The sequence below is a fragment of the Giraffa tippelskirchi genome, chromosome 3 (genome assembly GCF_054371585.1).
Source record: "Giraffa tippelskirchi isolate mGirTip1 chromosome 3, T2T-mGirTip1v1.2.pri, whole genome shotgun sequence".
NCBI classification, from domain to species: domain Eukaryota; kingdom Metazoa; phylum Chordata; class Mammalia; order Artiodactyla; family Giraffidae; genus Giraffa; species Giraffa tippelskirchi.
In genome coordinates, this window is record NC_137277.1 from 18,452,313 (window position 1) to 18,467,418 (window position 15,106).

At 45.1% G+C, this 15,106-nt stretch overlaps 1 long non-coding RNA gene across 1 annotated transcript; it reads left to right on the forward strand.

Moving 5' to 3' along the window:
- The first annotated feature begins 536 nt into the window (after positions 1-536).
- LOC145541244 (uncharacterized) lies at positions 537-14,505 on the forward strand. The gene is made up of 2 exons (XR_014078896.1): positions 537-933; positions 12,862-14,505. It is a non-coding gene; the product is annotated as an uncharacterized LOC145541244 (long non-coding RNA).
- Positions 14,506-15,106: the final 601 nt, after the last annotated feature.

A 15,106-nucleotide genomic window follows, 5' to 3' on the forward strand; every position in this document is an offset into this window, starting at 1 on the left:
GAGGGGCACACAGGGGTAAACAGGCCCAAAGAAAGGAAAGCGAGATCTTCGCCCCAGGGCAGAGAGGCAGGGTCGGCTCCTCTCCTCTCCAAAATCTGTTCTCTGGGAGTTTCACTGCGAGGCCTGGACTCCAGGTCCTCAGAAGGGTCTGGGGAGGTTAGGCCTCTGGACACCTGGGATCCTGCCTCCTTCTGCGGCGGAGGTGGGGCTCTCAGGACCTGAGAAACCCATGAGGCCCTAGTGGCCACCCACCTCCCCTGGGAGGAAGGGATTTAATGGGGGTCAAGGGTTTGGCGCTCTGGGCAGGAAGTAGTTGTGAGCCAAAGGCAGGAAATGCTCCTTAAGAGCCATCCTCCCACAACTAAACTCCTCGGAGGAGTCTGTTCGCCCGCACCCTCCAGGAGCTGGAGGAGGGGCGACCTGGGAAGGGGAGAGCAAGTTGGGAGGAGGAGGGGGCGGGGCCTGGCACTCACTGCCCCGCCCTCTCTCCCATCTTCCCCTCGGAGCCTCGCACTGGGGATTTCTCCGGCCCCTCCAGACTCTCCCCAACTTTCAGTGTCTGGAGCTCCGTCCTGCCAAGAGCCTTTGGCCTCACAGTCAAAGCCCCCCGCAGTCTGAGGTCTCCTGGCCTTGGCTTCCACTGCTTATCCCCGGAGCATGAGCTGCCCCAGCCTCCCAGTCTTGACTTGCTGTTCTGGCTGCTTGGCTGCTTTGGCTTTTGCTGCCCCCACCGCTCCTCTCTCCAGGATCTTGGGAAGTCTGACTCAAAGCTACCGCCACGCTGAAAGCGGCCCTGGGCTCCTTTCACACCACCTTGTTCTCATTTGTCATAACACAAGCCGCATTTTCCCTTATTTTAGAACTGAGAGCCTGTCTGTCTTTCCACCGAGGTGAGAGTTCCTAGAGCTCTTTTGTTTCCCATGGAGATAAAAGGTGAGCCACCTATGCCATTTAAAAAGTTCTTTAAAAAATTAATAAAAAATAAAAAGTTTTAGTAGTCACATTAAAGAGTAGAAAGAAACATGTGAAATTAATTTTGATAATAATTTTATTTAACTCAATAGATTCAAAATATGATCGTTTCCACATGCAATCAATATTAAAATTTTTATTGCTGTATATTATATACATATGTATTTCAAGCTAAGTCTTTGGAATTCAGTGTGTATTTAACACTCACAGGACCTCTCAATTTAGATTCGCTCAGTAGTCACATGGCTAGTGGTTACCATACTGGATATCCATACTGGGTAGCACAGTTATAGAAATCAGGGATGGAGCCTCAGGTCTATGCTAAAGGTTCAGATAGCATCTTGTTTAAGAAGCCTGGTTGTCTGAAATAGACTGCAAGGCTTTGACTACCAGCTCAGCTATTAGCTGTATGATCTTAGATATGCACCTGAACCTTGCTGTGCCTCAATTGTCTCATCTGTAGAATGGGTCTAACAAGCCTCATAGGATTATAGGAAGTACTTATACCAATATCTGGCACAGTAGTAGTTGCTCTATAAAGATTAGACATCTTCATTTCTGCAGGAGGCTAACTTTGGCCCAAAACAATTGTTAAGCTAAAAGAATGAAAAAAAAAAATAGTCCTTTGCCTTGCAGCAGACTGAGGCAGAAGTAAGCTGGGTGGAGTGAGTTTTTTCTTGAGAAGCTGGAATAGGATGGAAAAGGACAAGGCTGTGGGTGGCTGGCAGAAGGCTCCTTCGAGGCCCAGACCGAGGTTTACAGCTGTGCTGTCATGGAATTTGGAAAGAGTAACAGGGCTGGGATGATTCACTGCTGAAATGAAGCTTCGGGGGTTCAAACAAGGGGAGGGCTGGAGGGCTGCAGCCTTGAGTAAACGCTTCAAGGAGCAGCGTGAAGTCTGGAAAACCAGCTGGTGGTGGGTGCCAGAGAGTTTGCCCAGTGCGCAGTGAAAGGGACCAGTTGGGACAAAGGGTCTGACTGGAGTCAGGCCCACCCCCTGTCAGGTACTCTCCCTCCCTAGGTGCAGGCTTCTTAGGAAACGGAAGCGTCTGCCGGTTGCATTTTGGGGCCGTAGCGCCCTCTGCTGGATACGGGGACCTGGGGCAGCGGTAGCCGTGTGAAGTGCTGAAAATAAGGGGTTGCTGTTTAGTCGCCAGGTCGTGTGCGATGAACTTCAGCCCACCAAGCTCCTCTGTCCATGGGATTTCCCAGGCAAGAGTACTGGAGTGGGTTGCCATTTCCTTCTCCAGGGGATCTTCCCGACTCAGGGATCAAACCTGCGTGTCCTGCATTGGCAGGCGGATTCTTTACCAGGGATAAAGGGAGGGGAAAGTTCTATGCCGGATAGGGTCCTTCCTGATCCCCAGACACCACTGAGGCAGTCACACAAACAGAATCCTTTGACAAGAATATAGGAAGCTTAAGCAAAATGAGCATCCCCCAAGGTGTAATTGTCTATTGGACCATCTTTCTTTGCTCAGTCGGTGTAGATAAATGTATACATACTAATTTCACCTCCTAATGCTTTGGAGTTGGAGAGCTATGTGTCACAGGCAAATCGTAGTAATAGTAGCCATTAATGCTTTTATATATATATGCTGCTAAGTCGCGTCAGTCGTGTCCGACTCTGTGCGACCCCATAGATGGCAGCCCACCAGGCTCCGCTGTCCCTGGGATTCTCCAGGCAAGAATACTGGAGTGGGTTGCCATTTCCTTCTCCAGTGCATGAAAGCAAAAAGTGAAAGTGAAGTCGCTCAGTTGTGTCCGACTCTTAGCGACCCCATGGACAGTAGCCCCCCAGGCTCCTCCCTCCATGGGATTTTCCAGGCAAGAGTGCTGGAGTGGGGTGCCATTGCCTTCTCCAATATATATATATATATATATATATATATACTAATGCTTATATAATGCTTATATAGCCCTAATAAGTGCCAGGTGCCATTCTTTTATTGTTTTACAGGTGAGGCCCAGAAAGGCTTGTCACCTGCCTGATGTGACACAGCTGACAAATGGCAGGGCCAGGCTGACCTGGGCAGTCTGGCTCCAAAGTGTGTTGCTGAACCACCATGCTACCTATGTGCATGCGTGCTCAGTTGCTTCAGTCATGTCCGACTCTTTTCAACCCTATGGACTGTAGCCTGACAGGCTCCTCTGTCCATGGGATTCTCTAGGCGAGAATACTGGAGTGGGATGCCATGCCCTCCTGCAGGGGATCTTCCTGACCCAGGGATCGAACCCGCGGCTGCTTCGTCTCCTGCATTGCAGGCAGATTCTCTACCCACTGAGTCACCTGGGAGGCCCCATGCTACCTACTGCCTCTCTTAAATGCTCAGGACTGCTTTCCCCCTTTCATGAGATATGATAAGTCTGTGTGCTCCATGAATCTGAACCTTCTGAGTTTATCTCTGAGTCTCTGACCACTGCAAACTGATGTTGAAAAATCAGGCCTAACGTTTATTGATTTGTTGTGTGCTAAATACATGCCAGGCCCTGCGCCAAGCATGCTGTTGGTTTATCTCACTGAAGCTCTATAATGGCTCAATGACATGACTACTATAATCTCCCCTTTTTTACAGATGGGGAAGTGTATTAGTTTTCTATCGCTACATGACAAATTGTTACAAACCTCATGGCTTAAAACAACACGTATCAGAAGTCTGAGGGTTTGATTTCTGATTGGGGAACTAAGATCCCACATGCTATGCAGTGCAGCAAAAAAGAAGTCGAGGCATGGTTTAGTGGGTGGGCCCTCTGCTCAAGGTCTCACGAGGCTGCGGTCAAGGTGTCAGCTGGACCGTGTTCCTATCTGGAGGTTTGACTGGAGAAGACTCTGTTTCCAAATTCCATCAGGTTTTTGGCAAAATTCATTTCCTCCAAGGTATACTGACCATCTCAGTTTCTTGTCTGTTGTTGGCGGAAGGCAGTTCCTTTCCACAAGGGGTTTCCCAATGTATCAGTCAGTGTCCTCCAGAGAAAAAGCACCAGTAGGATGTGTGTGTGGGTATAAAGATATTTATTCCAAGGAATTAGCTTACATCCAAAAGGGGGCTGGCAAGTATGAAGTTCATAGGGCAGATCAGCAGGGTAGAAACAGTCAGGCAGGAGCTAAAGCTGCAGTCTTACGGCAGAATTTCTTTATTCCTCAGAGAAACTTCAGTTTTGTTATTCTTCTTTTTCTTTTTTTCTTGTTTGGCACAGCTTGCAAGTTCCCTGACCAAGGATGGAACCTCTGTCCCCTGCAGTGTAAGCCCAGAGTTCTAACCCACTGGACTGCCAGGAAATTCCCCAGTTTTGTTCTAAAGCCTTTTGACTGATTGGATGAGGCACTAGGGGTAAAGAACTCACCTGCCAATGCAGGAGACATAAGAGATGCAGGTTCGACCCCTGTGGGGGTAAGATCCCCTGGAGGAGGGCATGCCAACCCACTCCAGTATTCTTGCCTGGTGAATCCCAAGGACAGAGGAGCCTGGCGGGCTACAGTCCATGGGGTCGCGAACAGTCAGACATGACTGAGGCGACTTAGCAGACAGCACACACCCACATTACCGGGAATAATCTCCTGTACTTAGAATCAGCTGTAGTATTCACCACATCTAGACGTTACTTCCACAGAAACATCTAGATAAGTGGATGGGATTGAATAACGAGGTACTAGAGCCTGGCCAAGCTGACACGTGACACTCGCCATCACGCCTCCCATGGCCTCTTGCTTCCCCAAGCCAGCAAGCAGCGTCTCTCCAGTGAGCTGTCTAGCAAGGAGTCATATATAAATCGTATATAAATGTAACCAATCATGGGCCTGGCATCCCATCCCCTCTGCCAGATTCTACAAAATTAGCAACTAGAGGGCTCCTCTCACAAGCAAGGAAAAGGGATCGCAGAAGAACATAAACCCCATGAGGTGGGGACATCTTAGAGTCTGTCCACCACAGAAGCAGAGGCTAGGGAGAGGCCTGAGATCCCACAGCGGTAAAGCCTGGGGTCTGTTAAGGGCTGTGCTGGAAGCCTGCTACTCTGCTCTCTGCTAGTTGCACATCCACAGGCTAGCCCAGCTGTGCGCTGTGGTTCTCCTCTTTCCCTCATGCTCTTTCTCCAGACAACTCGGCCTCTCGTAGGTTCAACTGTCACTCGCAAGCTGAGGATGCTAAATCTGGGTTTCCTGGCTCCCGACCATCTGATTCTCATGGGCCTGTATTTCCACACGGGTGTTAGCATGTCTCTAATGCTATGGGCTACATTGTGGTGAAGAGACCCTGGTCCAGTCTCAGCCTTGGCTCAGCCACCAGCACTTTGAGGAGCATGGGAAGTCCCTGGCCCTCTGCCTCTCAGTTCCCGGGACTCCTCTTCTCACCCCCTCCCCCAACTCCCCCCAGTCCTCTCGATTTACTCTGCCATGTCTGCCCAACGCGCTCCATTCTCGCCGTCTCTCAGTGAGATCTCTGGCATGGTTCCACTTACGTCTCCTCCCAAGTTATTCTGCACCCCAGCTGGCATGATCACATCATCCACTCCCCAAAATTTCTCAATGACTTTCCACTGCCCTTGGCATCAGTGGTGAGCTCCTTGCTCTGACCTACCAGTTTCTGTGTGGCTGGGCTCTGGTTCAGAACTCCAGCTTCCTCTCTGGGACCTACAGTTCCATGAAAGCCGAGTCCAGGCACCAGTGTGGCCCCAGTGCCGCTCAGCACCATGCATGGAACCTAGGATGAACCACCACATACCTGGTCACGTGAAAAGAGAAGGGAGAATCAGGCAACCCTTCAGGTCCTGCTTGTGATTCCTCTAATCTCTGTCCGCTCCAACCAGTAACAGTAGTCCCTGGCAGCCAGGTGTTATTGCGAATAGATGGATACCCAGTTGGCCACACTAGGCCTGATTGCCATTTCCATGCCTTTGTTTCTATTCCTTTATTGATGATATATAATTATATAGAGGGCATATTGTTTTGGCCTCTACCCTAAACACTACACTGTGCATCAAAGTCTAAAGATAATCAATATATTTACTTGCTTTCCTCCTGGACCAAAGAACTCTTTAACGTAATTTATCATTTATGTTGTACATTTTAATTCTCTTCTTTAACCTCATTGGACATTATTATTATGTATATCATCAATACTTATTTAGATTTATGTACATATCTTTTCACTTCTTAAAAAATTTCTTTAAATTGAGAGAGAGTTCATCATTTTAAGTGTACAGTTCAGTGGTTTTTAATACAGTCACAAGATTGTACAATCATCATCACTAGACAGTTTCATAACATTTTTATCACCCCCAAAATAAATCCTGTACTCATTAGTAGTCATCCCCATTACTTTCTTACCCTAGTCTGGGCAACTGCTAATCTACCTTCTGTCTTTATGGACTTCCCCATTTTGGACATTTCATATAAACAGAATCACTCAGTATGTGACCTTTTATATCTGGCTTCTTTTATTTAACTTAATGTTTTAAAGATTCATACGTATCATAACATACATCAATACCTTATTCCTTTTAATGACTGAATAATATTCCATTGATGGAAGTTCCACTTCTGTTTATCCATTCATCTGTTGATAGATATTTGGGTTGTTTCCATTTTTGTATACAAGTCTTCAGACTTAAATTGAAGAAAGTAGGGAAAACCACTAGTCCATTCAGGTATGACCTAGATCAAATCCCTTATGAGTATACAGTAGAAGTGACAAATAGATTTAAGGGACTAGATCTGATAGACAGAGTGCCTGATGAACTATGGACAGAGGTTCGTGACATTGTACAGGAGACAGAGATCAAGAGAATCCCCAGGGAAAAGAAATGCAAAAAAGCAAAATGGCTGTCTGAGGAGGCTTTACAGATACCTGGGAAGAGAAGAGAAGCGAAAAGCAAAGGAGAAAAGGAAAGATATTCCCATCTGAATGCAGAGTTCCAAAGAATAGCAAGGAGAGATAAGAAAGCCTTCCTCAGCGATCAATGCAAAGAAATAGAGGAAAACAACAGATTGGGAAAGACTAGAGATCTCTTCAAGAAAATTAGAGATACCAAAGGAACATTTCATGCAAAGATAGGCTTGATAAAGGACAGAAATGGTATGGACCTAACAGAAGCAGAAGATATTAAGAAGAGGTGGCAAGAATACACAGAAGAACTGTACAAAAAAGATCTTCACGACCCAGATAATCACGATGGTGTGATCACTCATCTAGAGCCAGACATCCTGGAATGTGAAGTCAAGTGGGCCTTAGAAAGCATCACTACGAACAAAGCCAGTGGAGGTGAGGGAATTCCAGTTGAGCTATTTCAAATCCTGAAAGATGATGCTGTGAAAGTGCTGCACTCAATATGCCAGCAAATCTGGAAAACTCAGCAGTGGCCACAGGACTGGAAAAGGTCAGTTTTCGTTCCAATCCCAAAGAAAGGCAATGCCAAAGAATGCTCAAACTACTGCACAATTGCACTCATCTCACACGCTAGTAAAGTAATGCTCAAAATTCTCCAAGCCAGGCTTCAGCAATACGTGAACCGTGAACTTCCAGATGTTCAAACTGGTTTTAGAAAAGGCAGAGGAGCCAGAGATCAAATTGCCAATATCCGCTGGATCATCGAAAAAGCGAGAGAGTTCCAGAAAAACACCTATTTCTGCTTTATTGACTATGCCAAAGCCTTTGACTGTGTGGATCACAATAAACTGTGGAAAATTCTGAAAGAGATGGGAATACCAGACCATCTGACCTGTCTCTTGAGAAACCTGTATACAGGTCAGGAAGCAACAGTTAGAAGTGGACATGGAACAACAGACTGGCTCCAAATAGGAAAAGGAGTACGTCAAGGCTGTATATTGTCACCCTGCTTATTTAACTTATTTGCAGAGTACATCATGAGAAACGCTGGGCTGGAAGAAACACAAGCTGGAATCAAGATTGCCGGGAGAAATATCAATAACCTCAGATATGCAGATGACACCACCCTTATGGCAGAAAGTGAAGAAGAACTAAAGAGCCTCTTGATGAAAGTGAAAGAGGAGAGTGAAAAAGTTGGCTTAAAGCTCAACGTTCAGAAAACTAAGATCATGGCATCTGGTCCCATCACTTCATGGGAAATAGATGGGGAAACAGTGGAAACAGTGTCAGACTTTATTTTTTTGGGCTCCAAAATCACTGCTGATGGTGATTGCAGCCGTGAAATTAAAAGACGCTTACTCCTTGGAAGGAAGGTTATGGCCAACCTAGATAGCATATTTAAAAGCAGAGACATTACTTTGCCAACAAAGTCTGTCTAGTCAAGGCTATGGTTTTTCCAGTGGTCATGTATGGATGTGAGAGTTGGACGGTGAAGAAAGCTGAGTGCCGCAGAATTGATGCTTTTGAACTGTGGTGTTGGAGAAGACTCTTGAGAGTCCCTTGGACTGCAAGGAGAGCCAATCAATCCATCCTAAAGGAGATCAATCCTGGGTGTTCATTGGAAGGACTGATGTTGAAGCTGAAGCTCCAATACTTTAGCCACCTCATGCGAAGAGTTGACTCATTGAAAAAGACCCTAATGCTGGGAAGGATTGGGGGCAGGAGGAGAAGGGGACGACAGAGGGTGAAATGGTTGGATGGCATCACTGACTCGATGGACATGGGTTTGGGTAGACTCTGGGAGTTGGTGATGGACAGAGAGGCCTGGCGTGCTGCAGTTCGTGGGGTGGCAAAGAGTCGGACACGACTGAGTGACTGAACTGAACTGAACTTCATTCCTTCCTGCATCTTAGACCTTCCATTTGGCATCAGTCTCCTTCTGCTTGAATTGCAACCTTTAGAATTTCCTTTAGCGAGGCTCTGCTGGTAGCAAACTTTCTTAGTTTTACTAGTTTTCTTTGAAAATTCACTCTTGAACTCTAGGTCAGAAGCTATTTTCTTCCAGCATGTTCAAGGTATCATTCATTCCACTGTCTTCTGGATTCCATTATTGGGTTGAGAAGACTACACTGAAGGTTTTCATTCTAGATTCCGCATTCTCAAGTTTCACTGTGATGTATCTACATGCAGGTTCTGTTTTGTGTATCCTATTTGGGTATTTGAACTCCTAGAACTTGTGGATTGATGCCTTATCAATACTGGAAAATTTGTAGTCATTATCTTTCAAATCTTGCCCTTGCCACACTCTCTTGTCTTTTTCTTCTAGAACTCTTATTCATCTATGATTGACTTTTTAAAATTTATCCTCCATGTCTGTCAGTCTCTTTTCTCTTTTTGCCCCTCTTTTCCACATTCTGGGTAATTTCTTCTGCTCCATCTTCCAATGCCTTTAGGGGATCCCACTTCACCTTAGGCTTCACCTGGAAATTCATTAACTCTCTTGTCAAATATCTGTGATATCGTTGAGAAGATTTAAAAAATCTTTTATGCAGCATTTGCAGTTTTTTCAGTGGGAAGGTTGGTCTAACAGTAGCCCATTATTACTGGAAATGGAAGTCCTTTATCCTCATTTCTCCTGTTTGTCATATATTCTCCCTTCCCTGCTGCCCCAAATTGGAGCCATTCTCCGAGGACTGGCTCCCTTCTACCAGCCCTTTCCCTTCCTGCCCTTTAGAGCTTTCCTACCGCAGAACTAGAACTGACAGTACCCCATTCAGCGGCAGCACCCTGGGACTTGTCTTGCATGATTCACTTATCAAACAATTTGGGGAATGACTTATTATCTCCCCCACTAGATGATCATCTCAGGAAAGGCGGGAAAAGACCCTACCAGTGGCTCCAAATCCTAGCAAATCAGAAGATGTGGGGATGCGAGAGATTCGAGTTCAGGAAGTTTGAAGCCGTTTCTGGGTCTGACTAGACATCTGGAGGTGCAGGCTAAGAACTCCTCCCCTCTCCGCCACACACACACACACACACACACACACACACAGACACACACACAGACACACACACACACACACACACACACACACAGTGGATCTTCTGCCCAGAGCTGAAGGCTTCTGGGTGAGATTGTTTCTGGTCTGGACCCGCCTGGTCTAGTCAGAGATCTCCATGAGTCGGGCGAGGAGGCTCGTCTGCACTGCCTCTAGGCGACAGTAGGTGGCAGCACACACATGCTCATGGCAGCCCTGCAGCTGTTCGCGGACTTCCGGGTGGGGCTAGGACAGAAACGAGCATGAAGGAATGTGACTGCCCCAAGTTGGACTGCCTTTTAGTCCCCGGTGCCCAAAACAGAATACGGTAAACAAGTTCTTCTCCAACCCTCTCCCTGTCTCCTCTCCCCTAAAGCTTCCAGCTACGGCGATCCCCACCAAATTCCCGTCTCCCGTCCAGTATTGTTTTTTTTCCCTACTTAATTTTGCCCTTGCTGACTGTCTTCTCAAATACTCACTCTTTCGATCCACTGTCTTAACCATTCTAAGTTCAAAAAAAATTTTTTAATTGATTACAATGATCTTAAACTTTACAGATGATAATGAGTGCCAAGAAAACTGTGAAAAAGAACAAAATAAAAGAGGTCTTGCCTTACAGACTATGAAGCCTCCAGAGTTAAATCGACGTAGCATTGCTATGGGAATAGACAAACAGATCAGAACAGAATAGAGAATCCAGAAATAAGTCCCAGTACCCAGGTTCGATCCCTGGGTTGGGAAGATCCCCTGGAGAAGGGACTGGCAACCCACTCCAGTATTCTTGCCTGGAGAATTCCAGGACAGAGGAGCCTGGCGGGCTACAGTCCATGCGGTCGCAAAGAGTCTTGACAGGACTGAATGACTAACACACACACATGAGTTTCTAAGATATAACATAGGGGGTTGTTAAGTTAACCAGGGAAAAAAAATGAAAATGATTTTGCAAAAGCAGGCTTTCCAAATGAAAGAAAATAAAACTAGAGCTTTATCTTACACCAAATACAAAAAAGAACTTTAGATGCATTAAAATTTTTAAATGTAAAAAAGTGACGTATTTTACAACTAGTGGATAGATAAGTTCTGGAGATCTAATTCACAACATAGTGATTATATGCAATAATACTGTATTATAAACTTCAAAAATGCTGAGAGATTAAATCTTAACTGTTCTCAACACACAGAAAATGAAATGATAAATATGATGGAGGTTTTAGCTAACACTACTGTAGTGATCATATTGCTATATGTAAAGGTATCACACCAATATATTGTACACCTTAAACTTAATGTTATATGTCAATTGTATCTCAAAATAATTTCACAAAATCTTGTATGAAAATCTAGAAGCCTACATGTACAATGTAAGAATGAGAAAATCTTAACCAAGACTAAAAACCCCAAAGCTGTAATAGAACTATATATGTTAAAACAATAATTTTGCAATATACACATCTATCAAATGATCATGATGGACACCTTAAACTTACACAATGTTATATGTCAATTATATCTCAGTAAAGCTGATAAAGGGCTTCCCTGGTAGCTCAGCTGGTAAAGAATCCACCTGCAATGCAGGAGACCCCAGTTCGATTCCTGGATTGGGAAGATCCCCTGGAGAAGGGAACAACTACCCACTCCAGTATTCAGGCCTGGAGAATTCCATGGACTTTATAGTCCATGGGGTCCATAGAGTTGCAAAGAGTTGGACACGACTGAGCAACTTTCACTAAAACTGAGGAAAGTTCCATTTTTGGATGGAAAAATAGACCATAAACACAGTTGTTTAGATTAACAATAGATTTTTTTCTAAATGTGCAATACAGTTGGGAAATCATAGGTTAACAGCCCTACCATACAGAAAATTCTTACAAATTCAAGACAACCCCATGGAAAAAGGGCAAGGTCATGCTCGTGCTCAGTCATATCCAATTGTTTGCAACCTTTTGGACTATAGTCTGCCAGGCTGTCCATCCATGGGATTTTTCAGGCAGGAATACTGGAGTGGGTTGCCATTTCCTTCTCCAGGGGATCTTTCCAGTTCAGTTCAGTTCAGTTCAGTCGCTCAGTCGTGTCCAACTCGTTGCGACCCCATGAATCGCAACACGCCAGGCCTCCCTGTCCATCACCAACTCCCAGAGTCGACCCAAACCCATGTCCATCGAGTCAGTGACGCCATCCAGCCATGTCATCCTCTGTCGTCCCCTTCTCCTCCTGCCCCCAATCCTTCCCAGCAATAGGATCTTTTCCAATGAGTCAACTCTTCACATGAGGTGGCCAAAGTATTGGAGTTTCAGCTTCAACATCAGTCCTTCCAATGAACACCCAGGACTGATCTCCTTTAGGATGGACTGGTTGGGTCTTCTTGCAGTCCAAGGGACACTCAAGAGTCTTCACCAACACCACAGTTCAAAAGCATCAATTCTGCGGCACTCAGCTTTCTTCACCGTCCAACTCTCACATCCATACACGACTACTGGAAAAACCATAGCCTGGGCTAGACAGACCTTTGTTGGCAGAGTAATGTCTCTGCTTTTAAATATGCTATCTAGGTTGGCCATAACCTTCCTTCCAAGGAGTAAGAGTCTTTTAATTTCACGGCTGCAATCACCATCAGCAGTGATTTTGGAGCCCCAAAAAATAAAGTCTGACACTGTTTCCACTGTTTCCCCATCTATTTCCCATGAAGTGATGGGACCAGATGCCATGATCTTAGTTTTCTGAACGTTGAGCTTTAAGCCAACTTTTTCACTCTCCTCTTTCACTTTCATCAAGAGGCTCTTTAGTTCTTCTTCACTTTCTGCCATAAGGGTGGTGTCATCTGCATATCTGAGGTTATTGATATTTCTCCCGGCAATCTTGATTCCAGCTTGTGTTTCTTCCAGCCCAGCGTTTCTCATGATGTACTCTGCAAATAAGTTAAATAAGCAGGGTGACAATATACAGCCTTGACGTACTCCTTTTCCTATTTGGAGCCAGTCTGTTGTTCCATGTCCAGTTCTAACTGTTGCTTCCTGACCTGTATACAGGTTTCTCAAGAGACAGGTCAGATGGTCTGGTATTCCCATCTCTTTAAGAATTTTCCACAAGAGCTGTGGCTGCGTAGGCACAGGAGGGCCGAGAGGAGTTACTCCACATTCAAGGTCAGGAGGGGCCACGGTGAGTAGATACCCCTTGTCCAAGGTAAGGAGCAGTGCCTGCACTTTGCTGGAGCAGCTGTGAAGATATACCCCACGTCCAAGGTAAGAGAAACCCAAGTAAGATGGTAGGTGTTGTGAGAGGGCATCAGAGGGCAGACACACTGAAACTATAATCACAGAAAACTAGTCAATCTGATCACATGAACCACAGCCTTGTCTATCTCAATGAAACTAAGCCATGCTGTGTGGGGCCACCCAAGACAGACGGGTCATGGTGGAGAGGTCTGACAGAATGTGGTCCACTGGAGAAGGGCATGGCAAACCACTTCAGTATTCTTGCCTTGAGAATCCCATAAACAGTATGAAAAGGCAAAAAGATAGGACACTGAAAGATGAACTCCCCAGGTTGGTAGGTGCCCAATATGCTGCTGGAGATCACTAGAGAAATAACTCCAGAAAGAATGATGGGATGGAGCCAAAGCAAAAACAATACCTAGCTGTGGATATGTCTGGTGATAGAAGCAAAGTCCGATGCTGTAAAGCGCAATATTGCATAGGAACCTGGAATGTTAGGTCCATGAATCAAGACCAATTGGAAGTGGTCAAACAGGAGATGGCAAGAGTGAACTTCGACATTCTAGGAATCAGCGAACTAAGATGGACTGGAATGGGTGAATTTAGCTCAGATGACCATTATATCTACTACTGGGGGCAGGAATCCCTTAGAAGAAATGGAGTAGCCATCATGGTCAACAAAAGAGTCCGAAATGCAGTACTTGGATGCAATCTCAAAAACGACAGAATGATCTCTGTTCATTTCCAAGGCAAACCATTCAATATCACGGTAATCCAAGTCTATGCCCTGACCAGTAATGCTGAAGAAGCTGAACTTGAACGATTCTATGAAGACCTACAAGACCTATTAGAACTAACACCCAAAAAAGATGTCCTTTTCATTATAGGGGACTGGAATGCAAAAGTAGGAAGTCAGGAAACAGCTGGCGTAACAGGCAAATTTGGACTTGGAGTACAGAATGAAGCAGGGCAAAGGCTAATAGAGTTTTGCCAAGAGAACTCACTGGTCATAACAAACACCCTCTTCCAGCAACACAAGAGAAGACTCTACACATGGACATCACCAGATAGTCAACACCGAAATCAGACTGATTATATTCTTTGCAGCCAAAGATGGAGAAACTCTATACAGTCATCAAAAACAAGACCAGGAGCAGACTGTGGCTCAGATCTCGAACTCCTTATTGCCAAATTCAGACAAAATAGGGAAAACCACTAGACCATTCAGGTATGACCTAAATCAAATCACTTATGATTATACAGTGGAAGTGACAAATAGATTTAAGGGACTAGATCTGATAGACAGAGTGCCTGGTAAACTATGGACAGAGGTGCGTGACATTGTACAGGAGACAGGAATCAAGACCATCCCCATGGAAAAGAAATGCAAAAAAAGCAAAATGGCTGTCTGAGGAGGCCTTACAAATAGCTGGGAAAAGAAGAGAAGTGAAAAGCAAAGGAGAAAAGGAAAGATGTTCCCATCTGAATGCAGAGTTCCAAAGAATAGCAAGTAGAGATAAGAAAGCCTTCCTCAGTGATCAGTGCAAAGAAATAGAGGAAAACAACAGAATGGGGAAGACTAGAGATCTCTTCAAGAAAATTAGAGATACCAAGGGAACATTTCATGCAAAGATGGGCTCGATAAAGGACAGAAATGGTATGGACCTAACAGAAGCAGAAGATATTAAGAAGAGGTGGCAAGAATACACAGAACTGTACAAAAAAGATCTTCACGACCCAGATAATCATGATGGTGTGATCACTCATCTAGAGCCAGACATCCTGGAATGTGAAGTCAAGTGGGCCTTAGAAAGCATCACTACGAACAAAGCTAGTGGAGGTGATGGAATTCCAGTTGAGTTATTTCAAATCCTAAACGATGATGCTGTGAAAGTGCTGCACTCAATATGCCAGCAAATCTGGAAAATTCAGCAGTGGCCACAGGACTGGAAAGGGTTAGTTTTCATTCCAATCCCAAAGAAAAGCAATGCCAAAGAATGCTCAAACTACTGCACAATTGCACTCATCTCACACGCTAGTAAAGTAATGCTCAAAATTC